This window comes from Lactuca serriola, chromosome 3 (genome assembly GCF_051521515.1).
Source record: "Lactuca serriola cultivar US96UC23 chromosome 3, Lser_US96UC23_V15, whole genome shotgun sequence".
Lineage (NCBI taxonomy): Eukaryota > Viridiplantae > Streptophyta > Magnoliopsida > Asterales > Asteraceae > Lactuca > Lactuca serriola.
Genome location: NC_136410.1, coordinates 46,568,140 through 46,583,162, shown reverse-complemented (window position 1 = coordinate 46,583,162; position 15,023 = coordinate 46,568,140). Strand labels below are relative to the sequence as shown.

Genomic DNA, 15,023 nt, shown 5'->3' with positions numbered 1-15,023 from the left:
TAGTGAATTTGCTATGATAGACCTTGCAATGATATACTGACTAAGCTACGATATAAACTAGGATAATCTATCGGGGTGCCTATTGAATCAATTTTTTGAACTAGTTCGGATGGAGTTATAAGATTTTAGTGAAGTATAATAACAGACATAGAATCTCTCTTCCATACTTTTGTTGATATAAAAATAGCCGTTTAGGTGAATAAACAGGAGACGCCTAAAATATAATTTAAGTTTACCAAGGTCTATTATAGCAAATTCACTACTGAACTAATTATTAAAGAAGCTCGATGGAAGACATTGTGAAAATAATGTCATATGCATATAGAAGTTGGTAAGTGATGGAATTAAATGATTGTTAGATACATATAGATGAATCGGTTTGGTTATGGTGAAAACCGAAATTAGTAGCTCGTTGATCAAATCAAACGTACCATGCTTTCGGGGCCTATTTAAGACAACATAATAGTTTCTAAAGGTATCAAATATGATTCAGATAGATATTTGATATCCCTAAATACATGGTGGTCGATGCATGTACATTGCCACCTTCATGCGGTCGTGTACAAATGGTTTCTTCACATCTAGCAGATAGACAGGCTGTTATACTGTTGATAATGTATTTTTTTTTTTTTTGTTTTGGTTTGACAACCGGCATGGATGTCTCATCACAATCTACTCATTGATGTTAAAAACAGTCAAACAGGTCTTATATCTCGATAGAGAAGCGACTGTATGAGTGTCTCATTGTTTAATCCTCCAAACGACCCTTGGCCGGGACCGTAGGCGGTAGCAACCAAACAGGCCTTGAGTGCGTAGGCAATTTGCCGATCTTTGATCCCAAATTTCACCATATAAGTCTCCAAATTTAATTTTGCATAATTATCACACAATTTCTATTTTTATTTTATTCTATTTTAGTGATAGATTATGTGTTTTCATTACTTTATGAATATTCTGCCTTTATTTAGGGGATTTTAAATGTTAATTTTAGTTGTTCTAAAGAAATCTATAACTTATATTAAATAAGAATGTATTAAAAGTGTATAATTAAAAAACATAATCATATTTTGTAGGTTTTGAATATTAATTAAGAACGGTGAGGAGCCCATCATTTGAATTGATGTTAAAAGTAAAATCGCTTTGTAATTTGTATGCTTATATTCCACAGTCAAAGTCAACCCTTTATCTACAAACTAGTCCCAGGACTTGGTATACGGCGCCAGCAAATTAAGCACATACATTGTAAGAAATATTTTCAATTTATGTTTGAGAAAAATATACTTTTGATGAGATAACGTTTACTTATAAGTTTGATAATTATTATAAAAACGTGTGTAGTTAAAATTTTAGCAAAGATTTTAATCAGAAAGTTTAAATAAAAACGCTAAAAATCTGAACATATGTAATATCAATTTGTTCATTGCTCCATTGGTTTTTAGAATGCGAATTAAGTACTCTATAGGGAATAAGTCAACACGCCATATATCTTCAACGCTGCACCTGTATACACTAAAATAGAATCAGTTGAACACCATCCTCCTTCCCGCATTTTTCAAACATCTTTGAATTGATCACCATCCTCCTTCCGAGGTTTTTCAAACACCTTAATTTGAACCGATCACAATTTTTATAACCCCATTTGAAGTCAACTGTATGCTCTCTGCTGTATATAAATACGCCATTGCTATTGATCAAGCTCACCAAATTAACTAAACATGAAGAAGTCTCAACTTAGTTCTTCAGTTTTGCTCATGGTTCTAACTTTCTTGCTTTCTGTTTCATGGGCAACGTCCTTATCATCCTCAAGTTCTGGCGATCTAATAAGCTGCCTACTGTCCAAATCCAACAATGTGACTACCGTCTCTCAACTCATTTTCACCCCTGTCAATGCTTCCTTCCTACCCATTTGGCAAGTGGCAGTTCAAAACACCAGGTTCCTTAAGCCCTCCACACGTAGACCATCAGTGATCGTGACACCTATGGAGGAAACCCTTATACAAACATGTGTATACTGCGCCAAGAAACACGGGTACGAGATCAGGATCAGGAGTGGGGGCCATGACTACGAGGGCCTCTCATACACTGCTGATGTTCCCTTTGTTATGCTTGATTTCACCAACATGAGGTCTATAGACGTGGACGTAGCAAAAAGGACTGCTTGGGTCCAAGCAGGCGCTACGCTTGGTGAACTCTACTACAAAATTTCGCGAGAGACCGATACCTTGTATTTCCCGGCAGGTGTTTGCCCAACGGTGGGTGTTGGTGGTTACATGGGCGGTGGTGGCTACGGAAACCTGTTGAGGAAATACGGTACTGCTGCAGATAATGTTCTGGATGCTCGCTTCATGGATGTTGATGGGAATATTCTCGACAGGAAATCAATGGGAGAAGATTTGTTTTGGGCGATCCGAGGAGGTGGTTCTTCAAGTTTCGGAATTGTTCTTGCATGGAAGCTGAGCTTGGTTCCAGTTCCAAAAAAAGTAACCGTCTTTATACTGAATAAAACTTTGGAACAAGGGGCTACCGAAATCTTCCATAAATATCAATACGTTGCACCGAATATCGATAGAAATTTGCACATAAGAACTCAAGTTTTTGCCGAATATATCGGCAACACCACCAAGAAAACCATAAGAATTATGTTTGAAGGAATATATCAGGGCACAACCGACACATTGCTTCCGTTGCTTTACAGAAAATTTCCAGAGCTCGGTGTTACCCGAGAGATTTGTGAAGAAATTAGAATGGTGCAGTCGACCCTTGTGTTTTGGGGGTTGCCAAGCTCAACCCCGACCGAGATTCTGACGAACCGATCTGCCATTGCCAAGCTGAACAACAAAAGCAAATCAGACTACACCCGTGCACCCATCCCCATAAAAGGACTCAAGAAGATATGGAGAAAGCTTATGCAAAACGATGAATCGGCGCTTCTGATGATCAATCCATTTGGCGGAAGGATGGCTGATTTCTCAGAGACAGCAATTCCGTATCCTCATAGAGCGGGGGTGTTTTTACAAATTCTAAAGACTGTCAATTTTAACGGTCAACCTTCAGACACAACACCTACATCCCTCAGGAGGATAGCTTGGCTGCGAAGCTTGGATGCTTTAATGACGCCTTATGTGTCAAACAACCCCAGAGAGGCATACTCCAACTACAATGATCTGGATTTGGGTGTTGGAAGTGCTAACTACAAAGAAGCAAGTGTTTGGGGTGAGAGATACTGGAAGAGGGACAACTTCAAGAAGTTGATTCGAATCAAGGCCAAAGTCGATCCTCACAATTTCTTTAGGCGCCCACAGAGTATTCCTGTTTTCTAAAACCCCCGATCAGCTAAGCGGTTGCAGAAACACCCAACAGATGCATTTTATTAATTCTTTTAATTGTTTTCATGAAAAACTAGCAATAATGCTACTTTCTGTCAGTTTCTTTTCCTAGTGTATATGATCTCCATGCTAACAAAGATGTCTAAAAGCATAAAGTCTAATTCTAATTATGAATTTATCTAATAAATACACTGTCTTATTAAGACATTTTATATCATATTTCATTCTTATGCTTCCTCTTGTCTATATATTATGTTTTTGATTAAAATAGTTTGGGTCAATTCAACCTTAGACTTGAGATACGTGCTATGAAAAAAAAAAAAGAGGTTAGCTGTATGACTACACCGAACCTGTCATAGAGTCATCCTGTGGGGGCAAACCTAAAACATTATGATCAATATTTTGGCAGAAAATAACGTTAAAACATTAAGCTTATTAATATTTTTTTTTCACAGGTCAATCTATGTAAACGTATAAAATCTATAAGATATTATATAAACTTTTATTTAGAATGGCGCGGGCCACCAAATTTTTAGTATGTGAGATTCAAACCCAAAACAAGTTCGTTTGAATGCTTAATTCTAGAATAATCAGTATATGTGGTACTAATGAAACCAAATTATACATAATAATATGAATAAATTACTTAATTAAGTAAGTATAATAATTTTTCACAGCATAAATAATATGAGTATGTTTGTTTGTTCGACATCTACTTTTAAATAAAAACTGATTTGATCAAAAGTGGCAGCTTTGAACAAAAAGTTAGTTAAATTATCCGTAACTTTACGCGATCCATATTTACTTATTATACATTCTTTTACTTTATTTAAATAAGAATTGACGTGACTATCCGAATACAACATTCTTCAGTCAACATTGTAGTTGTTAATTTGAACAAATTAAATTTAAATAGTAAAATGCATGCGAACTAGCATTCTGATTCCACTAGCTAGAAATAGTCAATTAGGTTATACATATGATGTGCTCATTCCTTTTAATAGATTCCATTTCAATAGGAAAACTTGTGTCTTGAAGGTATGAGATTACTAATTATATCTTGGTTAAGTTGGCCTTGTTAAATATTTTTCAATAAACATTAAAACTATATTACTTTGTTAACGAGAACCATCATGTTGCAATTACTAGTCATGTGGGATGAGATCTATCGGAATCAAGAATCAGAAGACTAAACGTTTTTCTGTTTCATGCGTGCCTAAATATTTGGTAATTGTGGAGCTTCTCCTCGATATCTAAATCACATAATTACAAATATTATAACACTTTTAAAAGAACCGGCCATAGGCAGGTTATACACTAACACCTGCCACAGTTTGATCAGGAGAGGAGACTTTTTCAAATGTTCAAACTTAATTAGAAATCAGTTAATAGAGAATTCAATACACCAATCATGAAGATTTCCGCCTATTTTGAGCTTGACGGAATGTACGTTAATGTGGTCGAGAACGCCTTTTCTTGAAAAAATAAATGCAGTCTCTATGAATTTAGAGTATTTAGTGTGCGATTGTTGAACCGAATTAGATGTAATGTTCATGTCAATAATATTGCCTCAATAAACAATTGTAGCTTTAGGAGGTGGGATGTAATGTTCTAATTCTGGTTAGAAATTACTAACATCAATTAATATTAATAATATTATAATTAGGGATAAAAATTCTAAAGAACTTTAATTAGTGAATAGAAGGAATGAAAGACATTCGATAAATTTTAAGAAACAAAATAATAAATATGGAAATAAAATAATAATAATTATAATAACATGAATAATAATAATAATAATAATAATAATAATAATAATAATAATAATAATAATAATTTAAAGTAAGGGGCTGAATGTGACAAGTTGTAAATATGTCTTTAGTCAAGAAATTTGTTTTCTGGGCAGATAGTGTCGTTATGGGAGAGTTAGTGATGAAACTTTAAAGCCTATATTTCTCTCTTGGAGATCGTCGGGAGAGAGTTGGGCACTTTTCTTGTGGCCGACTCCAATTTAAGTACGCCCTTACAGATCGTAATCTACCCTTATTAAGTATCAAATTATCTCATTTACACTTTCTTTTCTTTTTCTTTTGGCTACCGGGAATAGCCACCACTACTTCCACAACCACGATCGTCGGCATGTTCCTTCCGCCACCAACAGTCCCCAAAGAATGGATGTGTTTGGGTGGTGCGTTTATTTCCTGTCATTGGCCCTTCGATTTCTATGGTTTTGTGAATTTGGAGGTCGATTGTCTCCCTTAACCACCAGCTCCTCCTGTTGTTGCTGTGTGTGTATATATGTGTGTGTGTGTTTGTGTTTGTTTCAGCCACGGTAGGCCACCTTGCAAATGCGCTTATAGTTGTATTACTTGTGATGATTCACAAATGAATGTAAAAGCATTATTTTCCAATTATTCCACTTATACTTAATCAACATCATACTTTGTTTTAGAGTATTTTGACAATTATTGACCACCACAACACCACCATCCGACCACCAATAGGTGATAGTTTTCTAAGGGACTCGATTTTTAAGACATTTAGTGTCATAAGGAGCGTAATGGGTTGTAACTTAACCCTAATAAGATGATTTTTTATGTCAAGTTCCTAACACTAAATGCTCATTAAGCAGAGAATCAAGACGTTCGGGTTAAGTTGAATTACATATATTGATAGCCTAATAAGTAACCATTAATTATGATAAAAGTTTTAAAGTTAAATCTTAATCATTAAGTCTTTCATGGGACACCTAAGGTCATGACCTTAAGGTTAATATGATCAATTTCACTGAGCCTATCCTCAAACTTCTAAAATCTTACAAGAATATTGAAAGCTCCAAAATCATAAATTTTAGTCTTGTGGAAAGGTTTATGAGTCTAGTTTCGCTAAACTTTGAATCAAATTACCAAATTCCAACTCCTTGTAGGGTATAATTCACAATCTTCTTAAACAGGTATGTATTGTCACGTATTTCTTACATTGTCTTTCAAAAATTATAATAAATTTATTAGAACTCCGAAAGTCAAAATTTCATGATGTGGTTAGATATAGATGTCTAGTTTGCTCCATATCATGGGCAAGATGAAATTCCTATTGCTACTAACATCGTTTTTCACCCAAACCAAACTGATCCCTCTATGAATATCTAAGAATCATTCCATGCTACCATATCCTAACTTTTATATGCATGTGACATTATTTTCACAATGTCTTCCGTTGACCTTCTTTAATAGTAAGTTCAATAGTGAATTTGCTATGATAGACCTTGCAATGATATACTGACTAAGCTACGATATAAACTAGGATAATCTATCGGGGTGCCTATTGAATCAATTTTTTGAACTAGTTCGGATGGAGTTATAAGATTTTAGTGAAGTATAATAACAGACATAGAATCTCTCTTCCATACTTTTGTTGATATAAAAATAGCCGTTTAGGTGAATAAACAGGAGACGCCTAAAATATAATTTAAGTTTACCAAGGTCTATTATAGCAAATTCACTACTGAACTAATTATTAAAGAAGCTCGATGGAAGACATTGTGAAAATAATGTCATATGCATATAGAAGTTGGTAAGTGATGGAATTAAATGATTGTTAGATACATATAGATGAATCGGTTTGGTTATGGTGAAAACCGAAATTAGTAGCTCGTTGATCAAATCAAACGTACCATGCTTTCGGGGCCTATTTAAGACAACATAATAGTTTCTAAAGGTATCAAATATGATTCAGATAGATATTTGATATCCCTAAAAACATGGTGGTCGATGCATGTACATTGCCACCTTCATGCGGTCGTGTACAAATGGTTTCTTCACATCTAGCAGATAGACAGGCTGTTATACTGTTGATAATGTATTTTTTTTTTTTGTTTTGGTTTGACAACCGGTCTGGATGTCTCATCACAATCTTCTCATTGATGTTAAAAATAGCCAAACAGGTCTTATATCTCAATAGTGAAGCAACTGTATGAGTGTCTCATTGTTTAATCCTCCAAACGACCCTTGGCCGGGACCGTAGGCGGTAGCAACCAAAGAGGCCTTGAGTGTGTAGGCAATTTGCCGATCTTTGATCCCAAATTTCACCATGTAAGTCTCCAAATTTAATTTTGCATAATTATCACACAATTTCTATTTTTATTTTATTCTATTTTAGTGATAGATTATGTGTTTTCATTACTTTATGAATATTCTGCCTTTATTTAGGGGATTATAAATGTTAATTTTAGTTGTTCTAAAGAAATCTATAACTTATATTAAATAAGAATGTATTAAAAGTGTATAATTAAAAAACATAATCATATTTTGTAGGTTTTGAATATTAATTAAGAACGGTGAGGAGCCCATCATTTGAATTGATGTTAAAAGTAAAATCGCTTTGTAATTTGTATGCTTATATTCCACAGTCAAAGTCAACCCTTTATCTACAAACTAGTCCCAGGACTTGGTATACGGCGCCAGCAAATTAAGCACATACATTGTAAGAAATATTTTCAATTTATGTTTGAGAAAAATATACTTTTGATGAGATAACGTTTACTTATAAGTTTGATAATTATTATAAAAACGTGTGTAGTTAAAATTTTAGCAAAGATTTTAATCAGAAAGTTTAAATAAAAACGCTAAAAATCTGAACATATGTAATATCAATTTGTTCATTGCTCCATTGGTTTTTAGAATGCGAATTAAGTACTCTATAGGGAATAAGTCAACACGCCATATATCTTCAACGCTGCACCTGTATACACTAAAATAGAATCAGTTGAACACCATCCTCCTTCCCGCATTTTTCAAACATCTTTGAATTGATCACCATCCTCCTTCCGAGGTTTTTCAAACACCTTAATTTGAACCGATCACAATTTTTATAACCCCATTTGAAGTCAACTGTATGCTCTCTGCTGTATATAAATACGCCATTGCTATTGATCAAGCTCACCAAATTAACTAAACATGAAGAAGTCTCAACTTAGTTCTTCAGTTTTGCTCATGGTTCTAACTTTCTTGCTTTCTGTTTCATGGGCAACGTCCTTATCATCCTCAAGTTCTGGCGATCTAATAAGCTGCCTACTGTCCAAATCCAACAATGTGACTACCGTCTCTCAACTCATTTTCACCCCTGTCAATGCTTCCTTCCTACCCATTTGGCAAGTGGCAGTTCAAAACACCAGGTTCCTTAAGCCCTCCACACGTAGACCATCAGTGATCGTGACACCTATGGAGGAAACCCTTATACAAACATGTGTATACTGCGCCAAGAAACACGGGTACGAGATCAGGATCAGGAGTGGGGGCCATGACTACGAGGGCCTCTCATACACTGCTGATGTTCCCTTTGTTATGCTTGATTTCACCAACATGAGGTCTATAGACGTGGACGTAGCAAAAAGGACTGCTTGGGTCCAAGCAGGCGCTACGCTTGGTGAACTCTACTACAAAATTTCGCGAGAGACCGATACCTTGTATTTCCCGGCAGGTGTTTGCCCAACGGTGGGTGTTGGTGGTTACATGGGCGGTGGTGGCTACGGAAACCTGTTGAGGAAATACGGTACTGCTGCAGATAATGTTCTGGATGCTCGCTTCATGGATGTTGATGGGAATATTCTCGACAGGAAATCAATGGGAGAAGATTTGTTTTGGGCGATCCGAGGAGGTGGTTCTTCAAGTTTCGGAATTGTTCTTGCATGGAAGCTGAGCTTGGTTCCAGTTCCAAAAAAAGTAACCGTCTTTATACTGAATAAAACTTTGGAACAAGGGGCTACCGAAATCTTCCATAAATATCAATACGTTGCACCGAATATCGATAGAAATTTGCACATAAGAACTCAAGTTTTTGCCGAATATATCGGCAACACCACCAAGAAAACCATAAGAATTATGTTTGAAGGAATATATCAGGGCACAACCGACACATTGCTTCCGTTGCTTTACAGAAAATTTCCAGAGCTCGGTGTTACCCGAGAGATTTGTGAAGAAATTAGAATGGTGCAGTCGACCCTTGTGTTTTGGGGGTTGCCAAGCTCAACCCCGACCGAGATTCTGACGAACCGATCTGCCATTGCCAAGCTGAACAACAAAAGCAAATCAGACTACACCCGCGCACCCATCCCCATAAAAGGACTCAAGAAGATATGGAGAAAGCTTATGCAAAACGATGAATCGGCGCTTCTGATGATCAATCCATTTGGCGGAAGGATGGCTGATTTCTCAGAGACAGCAATTCCGTATCCTCATAGAGCGGGGGTGTTTTTACAAATTCTAAAGACTGTCAATTTTAACGGTCAACCTTCAGACACAACACCTACATCCCTCAGGAGGATAGCTTGGCTGCGAAGCTTGGATGCTTTAATGACGCCTTATGTGTCAAACAACCCCAGAGAGGCATACTCCAACTACAATGATCTGGATTTGGGTGTTGGAAGTGCTAACTACAAAGAAGCAAGTGTTTGGGGTGAGAGATACTGGAAGAGGGACAACTTCAAGAAGTTGATTCGAATCAAGGCCAAAGTCGATCCTCACAATTTCTTTAGGCGCCCACAGAGTATTCCTGTTTTCTAAAACCCCCGATCAGCTAAGCGGTTGCAGAAACACCCAACAGATGCATTTTATTAATTCTTTTAATTGTTTTCATGAAAAACTAGCAATAATGCTACTTTCTGTCAGTTTCTTTTCCTAGTGTATATGATCTCCATGCTAACAAAGATGTCTAAAAGCATAAAGTCTAATTCTAATTATGAATTTATCTAATAAATACACTGTCTTATTAAGACATTTTATATCATATTTCATTCTTATGCTTCCTCTTGTCTATATATTATGTTTTTGATTAAAATAGTTTGGGTCAATTCAACCTTAGACTTGAGATACGTGCTATGAAAAAAAAAAAAGAGGTTAGCTGTATGACTACACCGAACCTGTCATAGAGTCATCCTGTGGGGGCAAACCTAAAACATTATGATCAATATTTTGGCAGAAAATAACGTTAAAACATTAAGCTTATTAATATTTTTTTTTCACAGGTCAATCTATGTAAACGTATAAAATCTATAAGATATTATATAAACTTTTATTTAGAATGGCGCGGGCCACCAAATTTTTAGTATGTGAGATTCAAACCCAAAACAAGTTCGTTTGAATGCTTAATTCTAGAATAATCAGTATATGTGGTACTAATGAAACCAAATTATACATAATAATATGAATAAATTACTTAATTAAGTAAGTATAATAATTTTTCACAGCATAAATAATATGAGTATGTTTGTTTGTTCGACATCTACTTTTAAATACAAACTGATTTGATCAAAAGTGGCAGCTTTGAACAAAAAGTTAGTTAAATTATCCGTAACTTTACGCGATCCATATTTACTTATTATACATTCTTTTACTTTATTTAAATAAGAATTGACGTGACTATCCGAATACAACATTCTTCAGTCAACATTGTAGTTGTTAATTTGAACAAATTAAATTTAAATAGTAAAATGCATGCGACCTAGCATTCTGATTCCACTAGCTAGAAATAGTCAATTAGGCTATACATATGATGTGCTCCTTCCTTTTAATAGATTCCATTTCAATAGGAAAACTTGTGTCTTGAAGGTATGAGAAGACTAATTATATCTTGGTTAAGTTGGCCTCGTTAAATATTTTTGAATAAACATTAAAACTATATTACTTTGTTAACGAGAACCATCATGTTGCAATTACTAGTCATGTGGGATGAGATCTATCGGAATCAAGAATCAGAAGACTAAATGTTTTTCTATTTCATGCGTGCCTAAATATTTGGTAATTGTGGATCTTCTCCTCGATATCACAAAATTACAAATATTATAACACTTTTAAAAGAACCGGCCATAGGCATGCTATACACTAACACCTGCCACAGTTTGATCAGGAGAGGAGACTTTTTCAAATGGTCAAACTTAACTAGAAATCAGTTAATAGAGAATTCAATACACCACTCATGAAGATTTCCTCCTATTTTGAGCTTGACGGAATGTACGTTAATGTGGTCGAGAACGCCTTTTCTCGAAAAAATAAATGCAGTCTCTATGTATTTAGAGTATTTAGTGTGCGATTGTTGAACCGAATTAGATGTAATGTACATGTCAATAATATTGCCTCAATAAACAATTGTAAGCTTTAGGAGGTGGGATGTAATGTTCTAATTCTGGTTAGAAATTACTAGCATCAATTAATATTAATAATATTATAATTAGGGATAAAAATTCTAAAGAACTTTTAGTGAATAGAACGAATGAAAGGCATTCGATAAATTTTAAGAAAGAAAATAATAAATGTGGAAATAAACACTACAAGAAGATTGGGCAACAGCGGCGACACACGTCGCCACTAAAGGTTAGGCTTGTCGCCGCTAATACCTTTAGCGGCGACATGTCGCTGCAAATACGTCGCCGGTATCGATTCGTCGCTAATACGCTCAATGTCGCCGCAAATATTTGGTGTCGCCGCTAATACTCCCGTCGTCGCTAATGCTGCCCGTCGCTGCTAATATGTTGTCGCCGCTAATAGGACGCCGTCGCCACTATTCCCGTCGCTGCTAATGCTCTTTTGATTTTTTTTTGTTTATTTATTTCACATTAAATTTATAATCAATCCAAATATTAATCCATATAGCATTTGAAAAATCTGATAATTTTATATAGAAATATTAATACATAAAATCAATCCAAAATATTAATACATAAAATCAATCCAAAATATTAATCCATATATATATATATATATATATATATATATATATATATATATATATATATATATATATATATATATATATATATATATATATATACCACATTTAGTATTGTTTCGAATTACAAAACGTTTCATAAAATCCTAAAATAACTACTCGTCCTCATCATCATCTCCATTATTTGGTGGCGGCAATGAGCGAAACCACTCTTCCAATGCTGCAGAACAAGCCGGGTCCTGTAGTATTGTTTGGAGCATTTGCAACTATAAAAAAAACAAAATATATTAACAATATATCAGAATAACATTATAATTAATTATACCATTCCATTATAGCATTTACTAACAATTACCTGTGATTGTGGTTGTTCTTGTGTCATTGGTTGTTGTTGATCGTACATAGACACAACGGTAGGGGGTTTACGCCCAATGCCTCTGATATGTCCGCGTCGAACACCCAATATTCTTTCAAAACAATCTTTTATATCAGTTGGTGCTAGACCGCTTGCCTCAGAAGTAGCTTGGGTTCGTTGGTTTATCTCTTCGAGTAAAGCATTATGTATTTTTTAAAAACAATAAAAATCATAAAAATTAGATTACTAAATACCTTTGACGATATAAACACTTATATGAAAAATACAAATTAACCACTTACGTATTGTTGCTCGACTGCAGGACTATAAAATACCCCTTGGCAATTGGAATTAGCTTTACGAAAAGCTTCGATTCGACTGATATCCTATTTAACATTAAAATTTAGATTAGTTATACTTTAAATAAATATTTAAATATATCATAACTTACCTCTTTAAAACATGCATTGTTGTATGAGCTCGACCCCCCTCTGTTTACAACTACTTGTTTTGCACGACATTCCTTGTTTGACGCCGAACGCCTTAAAAATTCTGGCGTTTGAAAATGTTCGACTGTCTTCGCCCAATTTTCATGTGACATTCCGTTAGGGGGGTTGTTTAATGCAGCTTGGATATCTACAGGCCCCCGATTTCCTTAAAATAAGCATGAGCTTTACTTTTTCGACCTCTGTAAACTTTTGCAAGACTTGAATCAATGCTCCGCAACAATTGAGCACGCTCCGGATCCATGTTAACCTTATCCAAATCAAATTTATTCTGCAAAACACAAAAAGTTTAGTTAATTAAATAACAATCACAACTAAAATTAAAATTGTATCCAAGTTACCTTTAGATGAACAACTGCTGCGTTCCTTAAAGCGGGGGAAAAATTGTCCCAATCAGATACGTTGAAAGGGACATTGTTCCACAAATACCTCCCAATTTCATGGGTGAACCAATTACCACGCTTCCCGACAGGGGAATATGTGATCTCCCTGTCGAAATCCAAATCTATGGGCTTTCCCTTATTTGCCCTTATCAACTTTCCCAACTCAATATTTTTTGACATGCCTCTCCTTTTTTTAGGAAGCTCGGCTGCAAAAATACAATTAAACCTATTAGTCATGATAACTTATTATAAAATAATAAAAATAGTTAATAAATATATCAGAATAAAACTCACCATCTTGTTCGTGCTGACCACGACCAAAGCCTCCTGGAGGTGGTGGATCCCCGGCTCCATCACCTCCGTGTCCAAGCCCCATAACATCGGCCATCATGGCCAAGAGTATTGCCCAAGTAAACCTCATATGCAATATGAATAAAAGTTAGTTACCCTGCGAAATTGTAAGATATACAATATAGACAAACAACATAAATAAAACATAAACAAACAATATGAATTAAAGTTACATTTCAAATAAAGTTTCTATTACCAAAAAAAATTGATTTTTTAATCAGAATCTTGATCATATAATTCAATGTCTTCTTCATCCGTATCATAATCAGAATCGCCATCATCATAATCAGTCTCTTCATCGGAAACATTATCGATTCTACCCGTTGGCGGAGGTACTTCAGTCTCGTCTTCATCATCATAATCAGCATTGTTTTGAGCTACATCAACATTGTTTTGAAAGTATTGTGAGAAGTCAATAAAAAGTCTAGCTCCAGATGAAGAGTTGTTTTGAACTATGTCAACATTTTCGGCCTCCACATTGTCGACATCTTGGATAGAGTCACTGTAAGCATTTTGGACACGAGGATTGTCGGATGGTAGATCCCAAATATTTCGATGATTAACATGCTCGACGATACAACGAGGGTTGTTGTTTTGGTTTCTTCGATGATTAACAGGCTGGCGGATGTAGAACACTTGTTTGGCTTGCGAAGCATATATGAGTTGATCATCTTGGTACGCTTCTTTTTCTGTGTCGATACTTATGAAATTATCATCAGGAATATCTCCCGTATCAAACCACTTGCACCGAAATATTACAGTCGAATAATCATATGGATATTGCACCTCCATAATCTCTTCTAACTGGCCATAATATTTCTCTCCATTCTCACCAACCGCTAGAACCCCAGAGTTTTGCGTTTTGCGTTGTGCATCACGACTAAGTACCATAAACCTAACACCGTTGACTATGCACGCAGTGTAAGTATAAACATCCATTTGTGAACCCAATGAAAGGGCTGACAACTCTTTGTGGAATTCAGGAGAGTTTTCTTTTTCCAGCTGATAAACCTATTAAACATATGTTGATGTGTTATGTATTCTTGATTCATTAAATTTATGAAAGATATTTGTTTGTTAATTATGATTACCTTTTCAAGAAACCAGCTGGGAAATTCGGTCTTTTCGTCACTTTCAGGATGTTCAGATTTGAATTTTCTATATTGATGAAATATATATATATATATATATATATATATATATATATATATATATATATATATATATTAAATTAATGAATGGAAAAAAGTAACAATAAATAATTAAAGATAATTAAAAGTAAGAACACTTACTCGATGTATTGTCTGACTTTTTGACAACTATTCAATACAAACCATTCTACATTATGTTTCTCCGTTATATCAAGATGTTTGATTTGCGT

The 15,023-nt window shown here is 35.0% G+C and overlaps 2 pseudogenes; both read left to right on the top strand.

Annotated features, from left to right (window-relative positions):
* Window positions 1-1,677: 1,677 nt before the first annotated feature.
* On the top strand, window positions 1,678-3,482 carry LOC145092138 (tetrahydroberberine oxidase pseudogene; annotated as a pseudogene).
* A 4,765-nt stretch (window positions 3,483-8,247) lies between these two features.
* LOC145092137 (tetrahydroberberine oxidase pseudogene) lies at window positions 8,248-10,048 on the top strand (annotated as a pseudogene).
* Window positions 10,049-15,023: the final 4,975 nt, after the last annotated feature.